This window comes from Protopterus annectens, chromosome 1.part1, assembly GCF_019279795.1.
Source record: "Protopterus annectens isolate FY-2018-M chromosome 1.part1, PAN1.0, whole genome shotgun sequence".
Lineage (NCBI taxonomy): Eukaryota > Metazoa > Chordata > Ceratodontiformes > Protopteridae > Protopterus > Protopterus annectens.
The window spans coordinates 1,222,068,552-1,222,091,308 of record NC_056726.1 but is presented as its reverse complement, the minus strand read 5'-3'; positions in this window follow the sequence as shown (position 1 = coordinate 1,222,091,308).

The following is a 22,757-nucleotide window of genomic DNA, read 5'->3' as shown; positions in this document are numbered from 1 at the left end:
TAATAGTAACAATGCATAATTTCTTTCTTATCCTCAGTAATCCACTCTATTGTCTTTATGGCTCTTCTTTGGCTTATCAGTCTTTGTGATTTTTGTGGGCTACTACTGCCTTCTACAACAGGGGGGCCATCCTCCTCCTGAGCGTGGCCTGGCTCCATTGTAGGAATGTTTCGGTATTTTGAGGATTCGACACTGTCATTTTTTCCAGTCCTGGTACCAGTGCGCCTACCAGGATTGGGCACTTTTTTATCCTGGGTCTTGTAGGATGAATTCAGTTGCAGCAATACTATTCTCCTTTGCTTGCTGTCTTACCTCTCCATTTGGACCCCTCTCTTCATTCGGACATGTTCTGTATAGCTGTTGCTATCCTTAAAGGTCTTTATCCAAAATCCTACTTTCACCTTATTTCTTGAATTTCTCCCTACTTCATCATCATCATCACCCCTTTCCACTTTGAATTGTAGATTTCTGATTGTACTATGTATGCAAGCCTCAACTGTGTAGTTCTAAAATATCGCTTCAAATCAGGTAATCCTAAACTACCTTGTTCTTTTGCAAGAATCAACTTATCCCACTTGACCCTTGCCCTCTTCCCCACCCAGATAAAATCCTTCAACTCATTGTTAATTACTGTCCATAACTTTTCCTCCAGTTAATAAAAATATGCCTGACCTGCATATAAAACTAAAGGGACTAAAACATTTTCATTGCCTTTATCTTGTTATCTATATCCATGAATGTGAGCTTCCAGTTTCTCAGGTTTTGTGTCATCTTTTGTTTAGTTTCTTTGCACATATCCTTAGCTGCCATAACAGAATTCTTTTTAATCCATACTGCTAAGTACTTAATTTTATTGTGTCCCCATAAATATGGGTATTGCTGAACCAGTTCATGTGTGGTTATGTAATTTACAGCTATAGCTTTTGTTTTCTTGTCATTAATTTTATATCCCAAAAAGACATGCAACTGTCTTAAAATGTTTCATGACACTGAGATGTCCTTTTCTGGTTTTATCAAGTACGAAATAATATCACCTGCAAATAAAACCATTTTTTTTTATTACAGTAACAGTTGTATCCTTGGATTTCTGTGTCCATTGTTTTCTTTGCCAATGGCTCTAAATATAACAAAAATACCAAAGGAGAAAGAGAACACCCCTGTCTGGTTCCTCTGTACCGACACAACTTATCAGAGAAGAGCCCTCCCAATTTAATGCTTTGCCTTCATTCCCTCATATATCCTCCTAATTAACCTTATTATTATATCAGGGAATTAAATTGCTTCCATTGCCCTACTCATTAAATACCAGCGTACTCTGTCAAATGTTTCCTCTGTATCAAGACCTACTAGCAACAGTGATATTTTCTTGCATTCTTCTTCTTCCCTCTGGATCATCATCGTATCAACGTTATCAGATGTCTGCCTCCCCTCCACAAAACTGCATTGATCTGTATCAATTTTGGCAACGCTTTTTCCATTCTTTAGCTGTTATAGCCATAAACACTCTTTAGTTATGGTTTGAAATTGAAATGGGCCTATATCAACCTAGGTCTGATGAGTCTTTACTGTCTTTAGGTATTACAACCACCACAGCTTTGTTTCAGGATGTTAGTGTTTCCCCTCCTTTTAAAATACTGTTAAACAGATTATTCTAGAACGTTATCACTTTCTTCCTTTCTAAGTCCTAGACTTGCACAGGAATACCATCTATTACTGGAGAATTTCCTTCAGACTGATAATATATCATCATTTTACTCATGTCTTGTTATCTTAATTGTTGATACTCCACTACCTTTGACCTCCATATACTTAAGTCTTGCATAAATATTTCCATTGTGTTTTTTTTTTTATTTCCACATTCATCTGCTTTATGCAAATTTTCATAACATTTCAAAAATATCTCTTAATACCTCTACAGGATATCTGGAGGTTTTTCTTAGTAGAGGCTCCTTAAGTTTGTTTGGCATTTACCGTTTATATTTTCTGCTGCTTAAGTCATTGTGCTAAAAGTTTTTATGCTCTGAAATTATCAAAAAACAGCTGCTTACCCGCAATCTTTCTAAACTCATGCATATTATCCAGATACTCCCTTATTTTCTCCTTAGCACTCTGCAGTTGCCTCTTCTTGTTCTGTGAGATTCCCTTTATTCTGCAATATTTTGATTTTATTCAGCCTTTCTAAATAATTATTGTTCCTTCTTAACCATTATTTTTCTTTCTTTTATTTCTTCCTCATTTTTAAAATCCCATTTTCACTTTATCCCACTCACTAGCTATAACCTCTGAAGGTATTTCTATCTTCTCTAATAACTCTTGAATAGTTTCTATTAACCATTCCTTAATTTTCCCTCTTTAACAGGTACGTAGGAAAGTACCAGTGCCAGAATTTTAATCATTACCATGAGTTTTTGTCTTTCTTTTTATTGGTACATGATCCAATTTAATGCAAATGTTCCTGTGAACTATAATTTCTGTCTACTCTAGCCAGGTTATTGTAAAATAATGGGTAAATTCTGTCCAAGTTCCTACTACTGAATTCACATCTTTCTTACCAAATATTTTCATAAATTTCTTCAGGCGTCTACACTATTTTATTATATTTTCCCTTTCTAGGATGTTCTTCGTGTTTTGTTGTTGCAGTCATTACATTTGGGTAATCTGCTGGCAGGTTGCCCTCAGTTGGTCTGAATTCCAAAGTCTTGGGTCCTGCGTCGGTTGCTGTCTCCTCTTCCATGACGTCAGGGGTATAAAACACGCAGCCAACGGCATTTTCTATAGTCTTTCTTGCCACGCGGTGCCCGAAGCAGAAGCATTTCGCAAGTGCTGGTCGGCCGACTACTGAAATATTCGTGTTTGAGTTTCAGTACCGATGTCTTCAGTAAAGCTAAGTACCTCGTTGGGGAAACTTTTTTCTTGCTTTTTACCAATGTCAGAAAAAGTTAATAATTGTATTCCTTGTGAGAAGCAAATACCTCATAAGGATTTCATTTATACTGTATTCCTTGCCTAGGCCCTGTTCACAACGTGACTGGCTGTCGGTTTTGTGCTAGATTTAACCAATGCACTATTAAGCATCGGTACATTTTTGCATCAAAGTATTTTGGAAACAGATTTAACTACCCAGAAATGTTGTCGGATAGCAATCTGACTACCAGAGTACATAAATAAACGCAAAGAAAAGGACAGAGAAAGGCAGTCGAGATCCAAAACTGACAAAGCTTCTCTTAAGCCAGTCGGCGGTTCACCGGTACTCAGTGAGGCACTTTCGAAGCCCCTGATACCCGCTACCTTCGAGTCGCAGGTCTCTACCGGCACCCATATGGAGTACGGCATGCCGCAAGAAACTCAAGGTATTGGACCAACGGATGTACCTCCCTCAGATGGGTCCGAAGCCGCTGAGCAGGCACCGGCTTTTGAGGGTGTATTCAGACCTCAACATTTGTATATCAAACCAATGACAGCTGCAAAACCAAAGACAAAAGCAACTTCTAAAACTAAAACACAGACGCATGAACCACATGCACAGGCCTCTATGCCTAAAAAACAGATGATCAAAATGGCTGAAGACCTTGTTACCTTGATCAGGGGTACCCATCCCCCTCCAGATAAGAGGCCTAGGCAAGACACTGACTAAGAATCTTCAGATCAGGTTTCTATTTCTTCTGATTCCTCTTCTGATCAGGAATTATCTATTCCTCCCTATGAGGATTCTGATGCTGAGGAGTCTATTCCATCTGCATCTCCTCCTGAGGATTATTCTTTTGGAGAAACATTGCATACTTTGAGGGAGCATTTTACTGGGAGAGTTGAGACTTCTCAGAATCAAAAAAGAGGCTCATGGATTTCTTTCTTCTCCCTCAGCACAGGCCTTTAGCCATTCCCCCTGTCCTAGACATTGTGGATGATGTGTTTTCGGAGTCAAGCTTGACCCCTGACTCCTTACCTCCGGCTCCCAGTAAGCCTGACAGGTATTACAGGGTCCCTGACTCGCATAAATTTTTATTTAGAAACCCTGCTGTTGATCCTGAAACTATTTCACAGGGTCCAAAGGGAGTTAAGGCCTCGACAGCAAAAAAAAATCCTACCCCCTCTGACAGAGATTCAAGGGCACTGGACAGATGGGGAAAAAAGGTTTATACATCTGCAACCATGGCAATCAGGGGCTTAAATTGTCAATTTCATATGCTTAAGTACCAACAACATGTTATGGGATTGCTGAAACAGAATGATTTCAGAATGTGCAGAAAATAAAGAATTGCAGGAATTATTGCATGCAGCTGAATAAGTGGGAAAGCATACTTTGCAATGTGGTTTTGATTCCTTAGAGGCCACCTGCAGGGCTGCAGTTACTGGATCTGTGATTAGGAGGCATGCCTGGTTAAAGGAACAAAATTTGCCTGATCATGTTAAAGCTAAACTGCTAGATGCACCTTTACGGCATGATTCACTGTTTGGTATTAAGGCAGAAGAGGTTTTAAAGAAAATGGAGGACAAAGCTAAGTCTATGTAAACTGTTAAATACTTCTTACAAGTGCAGCCACCAAGATTCAGTAGACACTGGCCTACAAAAAATTGGTCCTTTCCTGTGTCAGACAGAGCTCAAAGGGGCAAATCCAGATGCCCTAAGGGTTCCAGATACCAGGTGCAAGATTCATACAGGTCAAAGCTATGGGGCGCTTCCACCTCCAAATCTGGAGGAGATAAAGCGCAAACCTACAGAAAGCAATCCCAATGACTTCCCTTTGCCTACTCCAAGTACTTATCTTTTGGCAGCACCCATAGGGGGAAAATTACCACTTTTTGCTCAAAATTGGCAGTTAATAACCCAGGAAAAGTGGTTACTAAACATCATATCACAGGGATACAAATTCCATTTCCACACTCTGCCAGTGGCAAATGGTTGGCCAGATCTGCCAGAAAATCAGTGGGCAGAGGCACAGAAACAGGTTACGTTCCTCATGGATATGGGGGCCATTCAGATAGCACCAGAACAGGAAAAAGGACAAGGTTTTTACTCGACTGTTCTTGGTACCCAGAAAGGACAAGGCCTTGCGGCCAATACTGGATTTATCGATTTTGAACACATACCTTGACATTCCAAAATTCAAAATGCTGACTTTGCAGCAGCTTCTGCCCATGCTGGGCAAGAATGACTGGCTGGTGACTTTAGACCTAAAAGAGGCCTACCTGCATGTCCCAATAAGACAATCGTGCAGAAGATACCTCAGATTCAGGGCTAGCTTAATGCATTACCAATTCTCTGCACTGCTCATGGCTTATCTACTGCGCCCAGGGTCTTTACAAAGTGCCTGGCACCAGTGATTGCATTTTGCAGACAAAGAAATGTACAAATATATCCTTACTTAGACGACTGTCTCATTCAAGCAGAGAACAAGGACACTCTTCTTTGACAACTGGCGTTTGTGAAAAGGCTTCTAACATGCCTAGGGTACACAGTAAACGAAAAGAAATCACAACTGGTACCCTCTCAAAAGGTAACATTCCTGGTTGCAAGCTTGAATACAACTGCCCAGATGGCTTACCTCACGCCAGACAAGCAAAGGCAACTGACTACTTACTTCAAAGTGATGGCAACAAAAACCCAGTCTTCTGCAAGACAACTTCTGCAGGCTCTGGGCTTCATGGCATCCTGCATCCTACTGATTCCATATGCAAGACTGCATATGAGAAAACTTCAATGGTACCTAAAAGGTTTATGGAGTCAACATTCTCACAGTCTGGAAACAATGATTCCTCTCATTCCCTGCCTGCAACAGGAGTTTCTATGGTGGGCAAAGGCATGTCACCAAAACATGGGACGGTCCTTCACTCTGCCCCCTGCCAGCCGAACCTTAACAACAGACGCATCAGATTATGCCTGGGGGCCCACATGGCAGGAAGATGCATTCAGGGCATATGGACACCAAAACAAATGCATCTACATATCAACCAGAGAGAGATGCTAGCTGTTCAAAATGCCCTAACAGCCTTCAAGGACTTATTTCATCCAGGACAACTACTGATAAAAACAGACAACACCACAGTCATGTGGTATATAAACAAACAAGGAGGCACACACTCATAACCCATTTGCAGATTAGCCATGGCACTGTGGGACACAGCTTTGACCTACCAAATACATCTTCAAGGTCAATTCCTACCAGGAAAACAAAATACTCTGGCAAACGATTTTAAGCAGAAACCTTATGGATCCTCATGAGTGGAAACTAAATCCACAAGTCTTCAGCATGATAACAGAGAAATGGGGGAGCCCAGACATAGATCTATTTGCCTGTCCTCACAATTATCAATTGAAAAGATTCTGCAGAAGGACTTATCACAGGCAAGCATGGAAAGTGGATGCCCTATCCTTCAGTTGGAAAAACCTATCAGTTTATGCCTTTCCTCCACTGCCTCTTCTCCCCAAGGTCCTCCTAAAAGTCAGACAAGAGAAACCAAAGATGATACTAATTGCCCCGGACAGGCCCCGCCAACGCTGGTACCCAATCCTAAGGAACTTGTCTCAATACCCAGCTTGGACCAAGACCACAACTACTGTCCCAGCAAAACACAGATCCTGCACAATCAACTACAGACCCTGTACCTGGCAGCATGGCTGATCATGTAGTCATACAAACAACACCTCTCAGTAAAGCTGTGATGGATGTCATTTTGGAAGCCAGAAGGCCTTGTCCTAGAAAATCTTATGCTGACAAATGGAAGAGATTCTGTGCTTGGAGTCAAGCACAAGGAACTGATACAGCAGAACCAAATATTCCTCAGATATTGCAATACTTAACTGAGATGCTTGACAAAGGCCTATCTTTCTCATCAATTAAAATCCATACCTCTGCCATTTCGGCTCATTACAATACAGAGCCACCTATCTTTTCTCATCCTTTATTAAAGCAGTATCTTAGAGGAGCCAAAAATTTAAGGCCTCCTAGAAGATCACCATTGCCTGCATGGGACCTCAATTATGTGTTGGAAAAGCTCACCTTGCCTCCATTTGAACCAGCTGCTACCGCTGATATAAAGTTCTTATCATGGAAAACAGCTCTGCTGCTAGCAATTACTTCAGCAAGAAGAGTTTCAGAGCTACAAGCCCTCATGGCTGTTGAGCCTTTTATCATATTTTACCCAGACAGGGTGTCTCTGAGGACAAATCCTACTTTTATGCCTAAGGTGGTCTCCAGTGTGGCTTTTAATCAAACAATTCATCTGCCAACTTTTTATCCAAATCAACAGAACAAGGGGGAGAGAATTCTGCATTCCTTGGACGTACACAGACAGCTAAGATTCTACTTGAGCAGGACTAAAGCTCTAAGAAAAACTGAGCAATTACTAATGGCATATGCTGCAGGATCAGAAGGCAAAGCTATTACAAAGCAGACAGTTTCAAAGTGGATAAGCTACTGCATCCGTTTCTGCTATTTACACCATGGTAAACCTGTGCCCAAGGGCATTAGGTCTCATTCCACCAGAGCTGCAGCTACTTCTTTTTCAGGGGAGTACCAACCAAAGACATTCTAGAGGCTGCTACTTGGAGTTCTGTTCACACCTTTACAAAGCATTGTCATTTGCCTCTCTACTCTAAATCCAGGGCAGGCTTTGCCACTGCAGTTCTGCAGGGCCTTATAGCCGCTCCTAATGCTGTTTAGCTCCAGCCTCCCAACCATAGCATTGGGATTCTACCCAAATGTAATGACTGTAACAGTGAAACACAAAGAACATAGTACAGTTGTGTACACTTACCATAAATGCAGATGTTCGAGTGTATTCACTGTTGCAGTCCAGGTTACCCTCCCACCATCCCACTGTCATTCTGGAGTTTATCTTTCCTTCTGTATCTTCTACAACCTATGTGGTGTATTTGCTTGTAGATGAAGGTAAAGTTTATATTGATGCATATATATATATATATATATATATATATATGTATATATAAATATATATATATATATATATATATATATATATATATATATATATAATGTATGTATGTATTTTTTGCTACCTTTTTGGGGGCACCTGACATCGGGGGCAAGAAAAACTAAAGAAAATGTTGCCAGCTGCATGTTTTATACCCCTGACGACTTGACGTCATGGAAGAGGAGACAGCAACTGACGCAGGACCCAAGACTTTGGAATTCAGGCCGACTGAGGGCAACCTGCCAGCAGATTACCCAACGGTAATGACTGCAACAGTGAATACACTCGAACATCTACATTTATGGTAAGTGTACACAACTGTACTTTCCCCAATGCATTCTAACTACTGCAAATCAAGTTCTAGTTCATACCTGTAAGTAATATCCCCTGTTGAAGCTAATTGTTTCTCCCAAAATTTTCCTTAAGCACATTAAAAGCTGTTTTTGGTGTAATATAAGTATGCACCAGAGTAATCCTTCTTCCTTGCTAGTATTCCCTTACTACCGCAAATTTAGCATTGTTGTCTTGTTTCCCCGCTTCTGTCACTATTGGAGACCATCTAGCTGTTAGTATAATTACTCCACTTGTACGTTGTCCCTGATATGCTGCTGAATATCCTTCCTGAAAGCCTTCCTTTGTCAAAATCATATTCTTTCAATATGTATCTCCTGCAACACTGCTAGTTGAACTCTGTATTTCTTGGTGTAATTCAGTACTTTCCTTTTTGTCTATAGCTGCAAGGCCAAGACATTCCAAGATAATATGGACAGCATAGCCATTTTGAAAAAAGTTATTTCCATCAATTGTACATGACAGTTTTGTTTTTGAATGTGTATTTCCAACTTTAGATGCAAACAGTATTGTTTGTCAGGCTATTCTTTTATACAATTGTTTCTTCTCATCTCCATTTGAACCATGTAACATTTTCAAGACGTTTTGTTTAAATGAATCCGCTGAAACCAAAAACTAGTAATCAGATTTCCAGAACACCCCTATCTCCTATTAAAAGTTAGAACAAACACACTAAAATATGTACATCTTCAAAAAATGAAGTTAAACCTTCCATACCCATGCAAAAACACAGGCTACTGCCTGTTCCCTCTTACATTGATTGTTGTCTGCTCTTTCCTTATCTCTATTCCCCTCCCACATTTGAAAATGTGTAAGCTTTCAAAAAACATTAAATTTTAGCCCTAAGAAAAAGTGCATTTGCTGTCTTTAAAACTAAATTGTACACTTTTCTATTAAATGCATTAAAATGTTTAGATTGCTAAGGAGGCTGCTATCTCTTATTCACTTTCCATAATTTCAGTCTTTATTTCTCAGAGAACTGCTTATCATTGTACCCTCAAATTTTGCATTACCCTCAGCAAAGCATGCTCAGAACTCTCAAGATTAATTGCTTGTACCTGCAGACAGCTTATCTCCATGTAAAAGCAGTCAGCAGTGAACCCTTGTAAATTTCACAGAGAACTGAATGTAAACCTGCCTTCAGCTGCAGATTTCCTAACTCTCACTGAACATTTGTTAATGGAAAACAAGCGAAGATAAAATGTATCTTGAAAAGTCAAAGAAAGGTTTCCCGGTCTGACGTTGCTGTCCGAGCCAGATCCGAAAAATACACAGTGGTCGTAGCTGACATTTTCTTGGGTCTATCCCTCGCCTTCTTGGTCCCATTTCCACAGTGGTCGTAGCTGACATTTTCTTGGGTCTGTCCCTCGCCTTCTTGGTCCCATTTCTCTTCAGAAATGGCAAGTCCAAGGTTATATTCTCCCATACTCCAAGAGAGGAGGTATTCAAGGCCACCTTCTGTGGCTTCTTCTACACAGTCATCCAGATGCCTAACCAAGCAAAACATTGACAGGGTGATGAGGAAGTTTCTTAGAATGCAAATGCAGCTTGGGGGTTCTCTCGTTGCTGTTCCCTGAGTTTGGAGTGAGTGCCAACTTCACCCCCCTCTCACCCCCTAAATGGCCCATCTCAATACCGGAAGATTGCCAAATTCCAGTAATAACGGCCACACAGGTACAAAACGCACTCTCTAAAGCCAAGAATACAGCATCCATGGGACCAGATGACATCCCGGGCTGTGTACTACATGAACTACAATATGAACTGGCACCTCACCTAAGTGTCATGTTTAATCATAGCCTCACCTCAGGTTTCGTGCCCACTGAGTGGCGCAGAGCTACAGTTATCCCAATCCACAAGGGGATCCACCTTGGATCCCGGAAACTACCGTCCCATCAGTCTGACAAGCCTTATCTGCAAGGCCATGGAGCGTATTATCATGGAACTTATAAACAAAGACATTGGAAACCTTCAAACACTGGACCCCACCCAGTTTGGGTTTGTGAAGGGCCGATCTTGTCTCCTGAACCTGATTGACTTCTTTGAATCAGTCTCCAGAGCCATGGACAAGGGTAAGGTGGTCCACACAGCCTATCTAGACCTTGCCAAGGCCTTTGACACCATCCCCCACTCTGGAATCATAGATAAACTTACTAAGTTGGGCATTAATCCCTATGTCACCCAATGGGTTGCTAAATGGCTTACTGATAGAACCCACACTGTAAAAGTAGCCGACTCCAAATCCAGCTCCAGTCAAGTGACAAGTGGAGTACCTCAGTGTTCAGTCCTGGGGCCGCTCTTGTTTGGCATCTACTTCTCTGAAGTACAGGTCAACACTAAGGGACTCTGGCTAACAAAGTTTGCAGATGACTGCAAACTGGGAGCCATTATTGAATCCCCAAATTATGTGGATACTCTACAAAAGGGCCTTACAGAAACAGATGCTTGGTGCCAGAGCCATGGGCTCAAGCTCAATGCCAAGAAATGTATTGTTATCCCCTTTGGGAAAAAACATGTATCCATGAATTACCATATAGGTGGCAGTACACTAAACACAAAAAAGTGTGATAAGAGACTTAGGGACACAGGTGGACAGTGGTCTCACCTTCGATAACCACATCGCCACAGCAGTCAGGAAATCCTTCTATGTGGCACACCTCATCATGAAGGGCTTTTCATCCAGAAAAAAGGAGGTCATTGTCCCACTGTACTCATCCTTCATTAGACCCATTATAGAATACAACGCCCCATTTGGTATGTACCTCTCAAGACATCTGCAACAACTGGAAAGGCCTCAGAAATACCTCACTAAAAGAATCACAGGCCTAAAGCAGATGCCCTACGCTGACCGCCTTAAAAAACTCCAGCTGTACTCTGTCGCATATCGTCTACTCAGAGGCGATCGCTGCTTAGCATACAAGGCCATGTCAAACCCAGAGCTGTTGGACATGCTACACTTAAAGAAATCCCAATCCCTCAGAGCTACACGCTCCAGGGATCTAAACCTTGTCATCACAATAAACAAAACATGCTGGAGGGATAGGTTCCTGACCCAGAGACTCCCCAGACTCTGGAATAGATTGCCCATACATGTCAAGCAGAGTGTCTCTTTGGACCTCTTCAAGAGGAACCTTGACGATTGGATGGGAGAAAGGAAATTCACCCCAGGGATCACGTCAGTCGCCCTGCTAGACAGGGGTCCAGGAAAGTAAATAATGTGGGAAGAAATAGCCAGGGAATTGTTATGGCTAGGCTTGTATAGGCCCTAGGGCTGATAGCCTAGTACCAACCTATGAACCTATGAAACTATGAGTATACACATGATGTGCCCTTTTAATTAACAAATCTTGCTGTGAAGTACCAGTCCAGTATTTTATTTGTACTTTCATAAAATTAACACAGTTTGATCCTACCATATTTTCTTGTACAACAGAAAATCTCAGCTTTTCTCTGCATGCTCTGTCCTGTACCATTTTTGAAATAACTCTTCTTGAGCAGCCTCATACTCAGCCAGCCTTTTCTTCATTTCAGACTCTGATTTTTTGCAGTTTTATTACTTCATCTGAATAGCTAATTGAAGCTTCTTCCATTGTTCTAGCATTTTATCTGAGATTATATACTCCTTCAGTGTTTCATTTATTGTAATCCTCTTAGCACACTTGATTTATTTTTTCCTCCAAATTACTGGAAACCTTATTTTGTACCAAAGCTGAAGCTTGAACTGCTTTTGCTGAACAGCTGCAGTATCCTTCCTAGACGTTATTTTTCTTTTCACCTTTTCTGGTTGATTTTCTTTCATGTTTTCCATATTTCTTCTTTTCTGACATCCAGGCAGTGCACTTACTTGCAATGAACTGATTTTTTACCCCAAAAATAGTTTCAATTGCATTCCTTTTCTTTAGTTTCTTTCCTCACACTTGAAGATTTAAGTTGTTGATTGTGCAGCCATCTTGGAATTCCTCCTCTGTAAACATCTCATTCTAATCCTGAGGTAAAGGTAATTATATAACAGCATGTGAACATCTGTTTGAAGTAACTAGTTTCTACGTATTTAGTTGCAACTTTCTCACTTTATTGCATTGTAATGTCAGTAGTTAACCTTGTTGCTTTGTAATTTTTTTGCTACTTTTTATGTAACTGGGCTGAACCTGAAAACAGTCCATTGTGATCTGTGTTCTACTCTAGTTAATAAATTGAAGTAAATAAATAAATTAATTAATGACATAGGTCGTACAGAATAATAGGGGATGCTGTACTCCTCACTGTCTTGTCCCACGGCTGAAATGTTAAACTGAAGCCTCATCTGCTTGAGTTGTTGGTAGCTGAGGTGGTTGTGAAAGATCTTACAGCACTTGTTGAAAAGAGTAGGGGAAGTTAACCCATGTCCTGACCAAACTTTCCAAAGAAGTATAAATATCACCTCGGGTCTCCCCTGAAAAAAGGCTACTAGCCTGGTGGGACTAACTCAATCAACAAAGGATAAATAAATAAATAAACATTTCTGTTGATAGATCTGTGATGTGGCATTGGTCAGCAGTGGAAAAATGGATAAAAAAATATCTGGCACAGAGATTTATGTACTCATCTCCCTTCAGTGACTTTGAATCACATTTAGGCAACTTTTGTTCCTAAACTGCTTTTGTATAGTGCATCATGCCAGATTTTGTAAGGAGTCTTTTCTTCTGGCTTTTTCACATCAGGCTCTGAAACTTTCCCTACATTACTAACCAAAAAAAAAAAATCTGAATAACTTCCCTTATATCTGATATCTTGTGTAATCATTCAAATCTAACTGCTATAGCTACCTGCATTGTATCCCTATCTGTATATAAATTAGATGTCCTCGTGTTCAAGTTTATATTGCACAAGGTAGAATTTTGTGCTGTAGCCATCCATTTTTTCTTTTCTCATCATTTACATATTTCCTTAATGTTATAGTCATTTTTCAGTCCTGTATTGCATGTAGATAGCTTTATTACCTTCAGTTATTATTTTGAATAATTTCAGCTACTCTTACCACCCACCTATCTGGAGACAACTTTTTTAGAAGTAAAGTAATCCTTTTCTTATTTACCTACTGCCCATCACCTTTAATAGCTTTTTTTGTCCTGTACATCAAGTATTTATGTTTTTATTTTACTTTTTTGGTCTTCTTGGACCTCCTCCTACTGGCCCAGCTCCCTCTGCCCCAAATCCATGCTGGGTCTCCCAGCAAGTGGTATTGCTAGGGGCAGTCATGGATCCTAAGGGCATCCTGGGGTACATCTCCTCCATCTGTGCTTCCATTCAGGGGTTCTTTTTCTATGCTCTATCCACTCCCTTTCCTTGCCACCCCCACACTTGTCAACGACATCTGAGGACAAGTCCCCTTTGTGGACCATGTCTTCCCGTAAGTGTCATCGAGTGCACTCTAACCCAGGAATGGCATGCCAATCCCTCCCTGTCATCCCATCAGTCACCCAAGCTGCTAATTGAATCCGGGTTGTGTGGGCTGTAGTCAGAGCTTCATCTCTTTATGCCACCAGAGTGGCTCATATCTTTAACCTTGATCCTGGGTACTCATGTTTCTGTATTGACCACAGTATCCACACACACCTTATCTCAATTACCACATCTAATGCAGTAATCATATTCCACAAAATGCTAACATTGTTTTCTACTGGTAATAAAATGCTTCTCTTACACATTTCACAAGTATTAACGAGACCTTTAACAAAATTAAATTAGATTAATGTTTTATGGTTCCTTTGTATCATTCATACTGCCAAACTGAAGCTGCCTTCAAACAAAATTCCTGCTATCCTTCTCCTGTCAGTTTCTTGTCCTAATATTGAAAAGAGATGCTAACTGTAAAAGTGTGAAATAATAGCAAATTGATGGGCAATATTCACTAACAAAAAAGGTAAAAATAATCTGCCTGGTGGTAACAAAAATTGCACCTCCACATCACCCCCTTTCGTCCTATCAACATAATGATGCTCATAGGGCTCCCGTCATCTTCCTTCCAAGTCTAAGTGGACATCCTTGTCTTTTCCCCAGAATCACACTACCTTTGCTCCCATCACCTCACCGTCTTTAAGCTTAAACGTAACCATGAACCAACAGGCTTTTCATTCGATCATTTAAAGTAGTTCTCCATGAATGCAGGAGAGTGTATCCTTTTCATAATAACCTTTCTCGTCCTGTCTAACCCAGGTCCCCAAAGAACTAAAATACTTAACTTTTTAAAACTTAAGTTATTTCTTTCTTCTCCATTCTTGTTTTGTTTTTATTCTCAGTTTGCTGCACTGATTCTTCGTTATGTCATCCTGATTCTCATTACAGGAGAGAGTTGATTATCCAAACTAATTGGGACCTAGGGTAGTTTGGATAATCAAAATGTTTGGTTAATCAAACATATAATTGAACAGGATAGAAAACTTCTAAAATATTGTTTTTTTTCTGCACGCAGGGAATACACTTTTCAGCCATTCAGTGATTCCAGTGGACAATAAAAAATATTTTTCACACACAAACTGGCTACAAGCTCAAAAAATATGCACAAGCAAATAAGTGTAATGTTTACATATTCAGACTTTATGATTTTTTCCTACACGAAAACTTTGGAAGGCTGTGTTCTGATAATTCAAGTTTTGCATAATCGATGTTCAGATAATCGACTGTCTACGTATTAACATTCATTGTCTTTTTTTGGATGTTATTACCTGTGTTATTGTTTGTAACATAAGTGGCACCTAGCATTCCGTTAATATGTATTTTCAGATGCTATTGCATTCACATAACTGAAAAAATTTCATTGAACATTCTAGAGGTAAATGTACTGCTGTTATACAACTGTGATATTTTTCAACCTGTTCTACATAATAATGTCACCCTTGTTTCTCCAAAAAATACATTTGGCAAATGTGTAATGTTATCATAAACAGCATGCACATTAACTTCAATTTCCCACTCTTCAGGCCCTATTTACAAACTAAAGATCATGTTTGTAATCCCAGTCTAAAGCTCACATTTCAAGTAATGCCAATTTACTAAGTATGTTTTACTCTGCCATTTTGAAGTTGGAAAGTTGGATTAGTGCTTTAACCAACTTTTACTTGTGCTATCAGTTAGATTTTACAGAAAATCCATTCAGTCCAGTATCTTGTATGAAACAAACAAATTGTCTAAAAGTTTGTAAAATGGTTCTTTTCTCAAAACAAACATCACATGTTGTCTATTCCAGTGTTTATATTTCCATCTGCAGTTGTGAGACCACAAACTCATTACCTTTGCAGCTTTGTGGTGGGACTGAAATATTTTTCATTACAACCTGTCTTTACTGCTCAATAAGTAATTTTCTGTTCAAGGTTGTGGTGGGAGTACAAACTGTTTCCCTGTAACTCCTTCACTGTATAAGTATATAGTCAGATTGCATGTTTCCTCTTCCAGCTGTACTTGTAACAGCATTCCATACCTGACTTGTTACCCGAGTCCACTTTCTGACCATTTGCTCTGCAGCATAGCACCCCTGGCTGTAATGTTGTTGGGCTCGATAGAAAACATAAAAAGCAGGTGGAATAGCTATAATCATTCCAAATATGCTCACAGTAGCTCCCTATACAGGCACAATCCCAACTTTTGGAAAAGCAGAGATCCTAATCTCATTGCTAAAACTTAATACAGCCAAGAGCAGATATATTCCCCCAGGACAGGACGTTCCAATACTTGAAATCATATTATCCTGGATAGCAGATACAATCATAAATTATTCTCCTGGATGATGTAAACATTGAATGTCCGTCTTTATCCTCAAATTCTGCTAACAGTAGCATGAACCTCTTTGAATTCACTGACATTATTAATACACCCACAAGATATGGCAAAAATAACTCCCAACAATCTATCCTGGATTGGATTCTGGTTACCTACTGATCTAATTTTACCTGCTCAGGTACCCACCCTGATACACTGTGACCACCTGCCAGCTTATACCCACATGGGTATTACACAACTAACAAAGGAACATAAGCTCAAAACTACCCGCAGTCTCTCCAAATTCTCCAAGGAGTCTTTCAGTGAATCTCTGAAAGCAGTTAACTTGTACATCTTAAAAAGATTTCCCTTAAATGATGCAGTTGAATACTTCAGTGTAGCATTTCTAAATATTCTAAACACCTTAGCCCCCGCAGTGTACAAAAAGAAGTATAAACAACCATACCCCATGGCTCTCCAACCAATATAAACTCCTTATGAAAGACAGAGACAAAGCATGGCTTAACTGGCAAAAGAATAAAAATGACAGCAATTGGCAACTATTCAGACAGCTATGAAACCAAGTCAAGAAACAAGTTAATAGAGATAAAAAAGTACTATACTCAGCTACACGATAGCCACAAAAAGAACCCTAACTGTGGAGCTTTTCTCCCCGGTACTCTGCTGAAAATGGACCTACATCCAGTCGGACACTCCTGGTCAACAAATATAAATAAATAAATAAAACATTCTGGTCCTCCATATCCTTTCTCATCAACCCAGGTACACAAAAGAATCCCAGCCCATACCCAGACATTCCCCCTTTTCAAACAACTACCTATTTCAATACATACCTTATAGAATTCATAGCCAACTTAACCTCAAACTCACCTAACACATCCCCTTCCACACAACCAACTTATAGGTTCATATGTTGGAACTAGGGTATCGGCCCTAGGGCCTATACAAGCCTAACCATAACAATTCCCTGGCTATTTCTTCCCACAGTATTTACTTCCTTGGACCCCTGTCTAGCAGGGCGACTGACGGGACCCCCGGGGTAAATTTCCTATCTCCCATCCAGTCGTCAAGGTTCCTTTTGAAGAGGGCCAAGGAGGCGATCTGCTTGACATGTATGGGCAGTATATTCCAGAGTATGGGGAGTCTCTGGGTCAGGAACCTATCCCTCCAGCATGTTTTTTTTATTGTGATGACAAGGTTTAGGTCCCTGGAACATGTGGCTCTGATGGATTGGGATTTCTTTAAGTGTAGTATGTCCAACAGTTCTGGGTTTGACATGGCCTTGTATGTTAAGCAGAGTTCCCCTCTGAGTAGACGATATGCAACAGTGTATAGCTGGAGTTTTTTTAGTCAGTCAGCATAGGGCATCTGCCTTAGGCCTGTGATTCTTTTACTGAGGTGTTTCTGTGGCCATTCCAATTGTTGCAAATGTCTTGGGAGGTACATACCAAACAGGATGTTGTACTCTATGATGGGTCTAATGAGGGATGAGTACAGTGGGACAATGACCTCCTTTTTTCTGGATGAAAAGCCCTTAGTGATGAGGTGTGCCACATAGGATTTCCTGACTGTTGTGGCAATGTGATTATCGAAGGTGAGACCACTGTCCACCTGTGTTCCTAAGTCTCTTATCACACTTTCAGTGTTTAGTGTGCTGCCACCTATGTGGTAATTCATGGATACATCGTTTTTCCCAAAGGGGATAACTATACACGTCTTGGCATTGAGCTTGAGTCCATGGCTCTGGCACCAAGCATCTGTTTCTGTAAGACCCTTTGTAGAATATCCACATCATTTGGGGATTCAATAATGGCTCCCAGTTTGTAGTCATCTGCGAACTTTGTTAGCCAGAGTCCCTTAGTGTTGGCCTGTACTTCAGAGAAGTAGATGCCACACAAGAGCAGTCCCAGGACTGAACCCTGAGGTACTCTACTTGTCACTTGCCTGGAGCTGGATTTGGAGTCGGCTACTTTTACAGTGTGGGCTCTGTCAGTAAACCAGTTGGCAACCCATCGAGTGACGCAGGGATTTATGCCCAGCTTAGTAAGTTTATCTATGATTCTTGAGTGGGGGATGGTGTTGAAGACCTTGGCGAGGTCCAAATAGGCTGTGTGGACTGCCTTACCCTCGTTCACTGCTCTGGAGACTGATTTGAAGAAGTCAAGTCAGGTTCAGGAGACACGATCTTCCCTTCACGAACCCAGACTGGGTGGGGTCCATTGCTTAAAAGTTGCCAATGTTTTTGTTTATAAGTTCTATGATAATACATTCCATGGCCTTACAGATCAGGCTCGTCAGACTGATGGGACAGTAGTTCCCAGGATCCAAGGTGGATCCCCCCTTGTGGAGTGGGATAACTGTAGCTGTGTGCCACTCAGTGGGCACGAAGCCTGAGGTTGAGGCTATGATTAAACATGACACTTGGGTGAGGTGCCAGTTCATTTTGTAGTTCATGTAGTACACAGCCCGGGATGTTGTCTGGTCACATGGATGCTGTATTCTTAGCTTTGGAAAGTGCGTTTTTTACCTGTGTGGCTGTGATTACCGGAATTTGGCAATCTTTCGGTACTGAGATGAGCTCTTTAGGGGGTGAGAGGGGGGTGAAGTTGGCACTGAATCGATTTGCCAGGATATTGGCAATGTCCTTGGGATCAGTATATTTAATGCCATTCTGTTGTAGCTCAGAGCAGATTTGAGCATTGCCATTTAGATTCTTGACATAGCTATAGAATGCCTTGTGGTTGTCTTCGGAATCTTTGGCAATTTTATTTTCGTAACTAGCTTTGGAGGATTTTATGAGGGATCTCAGCTTCTTACTGAGGCTGGTAAGGGAGTTTTTTGTATCCTGGGATTTTCCTCTTTTCTGCAACAGTTTCTTCCTTCTTTTGTATAGTTTGTTTATGACAGGGGACCACCAGATTGGCTTCCTTTTTTTTTGGAGGAGAGCATCTTGGTTCTATTTGGGATGGCAAGATTCGTGCACGAGTAGATGTGCTCAAACAGTGCTTTAATGTAGGATTCGGCAGTCAATCTTTCAGTTCCCGTCTGCATGGGTGTCATGAATGTTGTCACCTCTGACTTGAGTATCATGATGTTGGCCTTGGAGAAGTTTTTACGGATGTTTCCTTACTGTGGGGTGGGGGTGGGATGTTGATGTCAAAGGTAATTAGTTTATGGTCAAACCTAATCAACAAGGGGGTGATCACTGGTGTGTAGCATCAATTTCCCATGTTGGTAATGACCAGGTCCAGGATATTGGAGCCCCTGGTGAGACTATGGATTAATTGATCCAGGGTGTTGGAATTTATAAATTCTAAAAACCGTTGGACAAAGGTGTTGGTAAATGAGTAGTTTTCCCAGTTAATAGCAGGGTAGTTGAAATCACCCAGTATTAGGGTGTTTGTTTGTATCTTAATACTTTCCCCTACCTTAGACCCTATCACTTTTCCCTCACTAAACTCACCTATTTGCACCCTCTCCAATACACATGCAGCCAACTCCACCCACTTCACCTTTCAACCAGTATCTGTAATGCTCATAAAAAAGCTTTTACATAAACTAAAACCTTGTTCCTCCTTAGCTGAAAACTTTTCCTTTGAATACCTAAATCTAGCAGAAGATGCAATACCATACTCAATCAACATTTTTAGTAACAGATCAATAAAAGAATACTGTGTCCCTAACTTGTGGAAAACGCACATTACGCCCTTACATAAAGGAAGTAATTCCACTGACATTACAAAATTTCTGTCCCATAGCCAACCTGTCTCTCCTCTCTAAAAAAAATCCTTGAAGGATGTATTCATCAACAATTTCTCCACTATCTTTTAAAACTAAGCTAGTCACCAATACGCAACATGGATTTCAGCCAGACTACAGTACTTCTACTACATTACTGTCAATTACAGACATTGTCAGTAAAGCTCACAACTCTAATAAACTTGTATCTGCAGTATTTTTCAGTCTGTCAAAAGCCTTTGACATAGTATGTCACAGTAAACTTCTCAATCAACTTTCCACTCTGGGTCTAGTATCTCCAACTGTTCAGTGGTTCTCTAGCTACCTTGCCAACATGCAACAAGCTATAAAATGGCAAGGATCCATCTCCACATACCTTCCCACTTTCACAGGAGTCCTACAAGGATCCATCCTTAGTCCTCTACTACTCAGTATTTTTATCAGTAAGCTACATTCATCTTCTTGTGAATGCACCTTGACTCAGTATGCAGATGACTCTACCATCATCTTCAAACACCTTAACACACCTCCAAGAAATTGCTCAATAAGCTGTCATCTCCATTGAAACCCAGCTTACAATGACACAACTCCACCTCAACCCCCCAAAAAAGAAAGTCCTCCTCTTTACCCCAAAAACGTACACCCCTAACAAAGCATCTTTCAAAATCTTTTCAGCAAATAGCACTGAAATCGAGTTAGTCCACCATACCAAAATGTTAGGAGTTGTAAAAGATGACGATATTAAATTTGACTTCCACATCCAAAGCAATATCAAGAAAACCCATTGAAAACTAGGCATGCTGTATAGAAACAAACATTTTCTGAGCACAACCTATGACGACCTTTCACTGCACCAGTAATCAAGGAGCCTCAATCCTCACCACTGGCACCTGTGGGGGGATGTTCATTGGGAGGATAACAGGTACACACACAGTATTTCCAGATGCAGCTCTCTGCATCAAGTGCAGTTTCCTTTAAGAGCGCACAGAGACCACAGTTAGTCTGGGGCTGGTTTCTCCCTCTTCTTCCAGATCCCCAATAAGATTTCCTACTGGCACAGTTATAGAGTTGAAGTCTCAGCTGAGTGACCAAGTCAAGACTTGCAGCACCCTCTTAGCCAGTACTTCATGTCCCTACCCAAGTAGCTGACACACACACACACACACACACACACACACACACACACACACACACACACACACACACACACACACACACACCTGGGAAAGGCTGGCACAGGTTTATTAGCTATATCCCCTTCTGCCCAGACTATAAGGTAGTTTTCACTGCCACCAGTCCTTATCGCTACTTTAAGGCCCTGAACAAAGGGTGTCCAATCTTACTATGCAATATTAATACTAATACAAATGGTAGTTTGACCAAGAGCAAGGCTATTAGGAGTGGCCCACACGGTGTCACCTAATAAATATGCAAGTACTCTCAAAACTTTAATATCTCTACACAGATTCGCCACAAAGTAAGGTTTAAATATGTTTAATAATAAATAATAAAAGAACAAGAGAATACAAAATCTATATTCACAGTGATATCAGAGTTGAAAACCACAGGAAGTATTTAAAATAACATAGCAGCACAGGCTCACACAAATAAAGAAAACATCTAAGCTTTACTATATTTCTGACTGTATCTAAGAGAGTTATACTGTTCCCTAGAAACTTACTTCATTAGAGAAAGGCAGATGTGGTGAATGTTTTTTGTTGTTGTCAGGTCCAAGACAGAATGCAGAATGCTTTGTCTCACTAAGAAACTTCTCAAATTAATGTCTAAAACATTACTGCTGGAATAACTTGCAGAATTACATAATTTCTGGTCATCTGACTTCTAGTTCCTAGGTCAAAACCCCCATTGCTGTCAGCTGGCAGTATTTAGCATCTACCTGTAAGAAAACATAGACAAGGGCATTTACACAGATCTTTGGCAGATGCTGGAAGTCATAAAACAATGGTATTCCTTGATACTTTCAGACTAGCAATTGGTTAACTCCAAAGACAATACAGAAAGCTTTCTAGTACAGAGTTTGTGTCTCTAGCTGCATTGAAAACTTGAGACATGGCTTATTTATTCCGTAGCCTATAAAGTGATTTAATTTCAGATATTTTTCTAAAGTTTGCTGGACTGAGGTTAACCCTCCAGTTTCCTCTGCTTACATATACATTTAAACAGTTACAATAGTGCAGGTACATTTCTGTTCTCTTCCAGTAGGGCACACTATGACTCCATCTTAAACACAGCACTTACAAATAAGCTTTTCAACACAAACATCTATACAGAGCAGTTTGATATACACATGACATACAGTTCTAATACATTTGTAGCACAAGCATCTTGTATAAATCATTTTGATGTCCAGCAATGACATATAATTATTTACAAAATTCCAGCTAGCTGTGTCTGCAGTATCTCCTTTCATCACACACCCTCCATATTCTGTGGATCACCAATTCTAACTAATTTACAATCCTCCATAAAAAAAAAAACCTTTAAAGCTGCTACAACAAAATTGTCAAGTTTGCTAGTAATTCATCCTCCTTTACCCATCATTGTAAAGCTCTGCATACCCTTAGCTGGATGGAACTCCCCCCTCCACCTCTCCTACATTCAACTTGTAACAGTACATAAAATCATACACAACCCATTAGCCTGCCCAGCTCTTTAATCAACATGTGTTTTCCAAAAAGAACTTTGAGATCTGAAGACAAACAACTTCTCATGGTAAATAAAGCAAGTAAATCCCCTGGACAAAGCCTATACTAATACTCAGTAGCAAACAAATGGAACTCACCAGCTCTAACCACCAGAACTATTTCTGATCTACCTAACTTTAAATGCTCCCTACGACAATACCTTACAAAATCTTGGACCTGCTCCTTTGCCAATCCTGGCTGAACTTACTTGCTATACTTCACTAACCCCCTTCAACCTAGATCACTCTTCACAATCCTCTCCAGTCTCCTACTTCA